Raw genomic sequence first — 2494 nt, forward strand, 5'->3', positions numbered from 1 at the left:
GTGGCAGTCCGATCATTTTCACTTCATTGTCTCTTCCCTTCTCAAGAAACTTTTACGTTCGCGTTTGTTGCTCATCTTAAAAGGCTGGAATTCCAAAAGTGCACGTTTCACTTACCATTTGCTCTGAGATAAGAGAACTTGATTAGGCTCACCATCTACAGTTAACAGAGAACTACAAATGAAAACTTGTCTATAGAGTATGGGAACAGATGTTGGAGGAAAGCCACTGAAAATATAAACAACTAACTGACTTTACAAATAAGGACAAAGAAAGTATAATTTTTGCAGTGTGTTTTTTCAGCGCAGGAAAAATCTAAGGTTTGCATGCATTTTCTTCCCTTTTCTACTTTCCCTGCTTTAGTTTTGCTTCTATTACAAGATGACATCCAAAAGAAGATGTTTTTACAAATGTGAGTTGTCCCTTTAAGGCACATACACATACATATTAAAGTCTGGTTTATGAAATTTTAATGTCTTAAAATTACATGTCTTAAAATTTCATAGAAATCTCAGATTTTGCCTAATCACCTCGTGTCACTTGCTCAAGGACAATTACTAAAATATGTTGTGGTAGCATGACATTAATTTGCACAACTGCAGGAAGTACGTTTGGCAGTGAAGAGTAGGCTTCACGTTTCTAATTTAAGAACCTCTTTAGCAGAATCTCTCTGTGCTTTCTGAAGATACAAAGCACCACAAGAAACGTTTACAAAGCCAAACGCTTCACAGTGTCTCATCAGAGCTCCCTGTGCTAGGAAATCTGATTGCTGCTGGAAAGCCTTATTGGAAATAGGTGAGGTATCTAACACTGGGTAAGCTTAACATCCTTCTCTAATGTGCCTCTAAAAGCACATTATGGAACACGGTGAAAACACTGAAAAGATCCCTGCGCTACAGAATGAAAATAAGATATCTTCTGCTAAAGTCTTAGGAGAAGAAGGGATTTTGTTAAAGATACAACAAAAACACCACTGACCCAATGTTTAATTTCAGTGTCAGCAATTACCCCCTTGATAGTGTATCTAGAGAAGCTTGAACTTTAATCTTTATTCCTAATCTCTCTTTATGTGAGTGTAATCAGCCTTTTGGTTTGTGAGTTTAAACCATGTGATCACGAGAGTTAATTGCAGCTGAATTGAATCACTATTCTATGTCTGTTGATCATGAATTGTTCTGGAAGGCATTGCAGTCTACCAAAAAGTGAGAAGAGCTCTAGTTCACAGCAAGTTGAATCTGTGTTTCAAGAGCTACAGTGAATAGCAGACTGTACTCAAAATATTCTTTGCACCAAACAAGTCAAGACAGCTTTGCTGGACAACTTCAGTTTTGTAGTTTATACATTTACACTGCATGTGACCCAGCCTCACTATGCATGTGGAATGCTGTATGTAAGCAGTAGATGTAGTCTACCTTGACTTCAGCTAGGCTTTTCACAGAATCACAGAATTGTAGGGGTAGGAAGGGACCTCTAGAGATCATCGAGACCAACCCCCCTGCCAAAGCAGGTTCCCTAAACCAGGTCGCACAGGTAGGCGTCCAGGTGAGACTTGAACATCTCCAGAGAAGGAGACTCCACCACCTCCCTGGGCAGCCTGTTCCAGTGCTCCGTCACCCTCACTGTAAAGAAGTTCTTGCGCACATTTGTGCGGAACTTCCTATGCTGCAGCTTATGTTCGTTTCCCCTTGTCCTGTCTCCACTCACCACTGAAAAGAATCTGGCCTCACCACTATGGCCCCCACACCTCAGATATTTATAGACCTGGATCAGATCCCCTCTCAGTCTTCTTTTCTCAAGGCTAAACAGACCCAGTTCACTCAGCCTTTCTTTATAGGGGAGATGCTCCAGGCCCTTCACCATCTTTGTGGCCCTCCGCTGGACTCTTTCCAAGAGATCCCTGTCTTTTCTGGGGAGCCCAGAACTGGACACAATACTCCAGATGAGGCCTTACCAGGGCAGAGTAGAAGGGGAGGATCACCTCCCTCGACCTACTGGCCACACTCTTTTTAATGCACCCCAGAATGCCATTGGCCTTTTTGGCCACGATGACATCCTGATAATAAAGCTGAGAGTGTGGGATAGATGAGTGGATGGTGAGGTGGGTTGAGAAGTGGCTGACTGGCTGAGCTCAGAGGGTGGTGATCTTTGATGCAGTCTGGTTGGAGATCTGTGTCTGGCAGTGTCCCCCAAGGGTCAGTGCTGGGTCTGATCTTATTCAGTATCTTCATTGACAACCTTGATAAGGGGGTAGTGATAGTGTCCACCCTCAGTAAGCACGCTGATGGTACAAAGCTGGGAGGAGTGGCTGACACACCTGAAGGCTGTGCTGCCATTCAGCAAGACCTGGACAGGCTGGAGAGCTGGGCAGTAAGAAACCAGGTGAGGTTAACGAAAGCAAGTATAGAGTCTTGCACCTGGGAAGGAATAACTACATGTATCAGTACAGGCTGTGGGATGAGCTGCTGGAGAGGAGCTCTGCAGAGAAGGACCTGGGTG

This window comes from Centrocercus urophasianus, unplaced genomic scaffold (assembly GCF_019232065.1).
Source record: "Centrocercus urophasianus isolate 14NV4802_14NV808 unplaced genomic scaffold, USGS_Curo_1.0 seq_10, whole genome shotgun sequence".
NCBI lineage: Eukaryota > Metazoa > Chordata > Aves > Galliformes > Phasianidae > Centrocercus > Centrocercus urophasianus.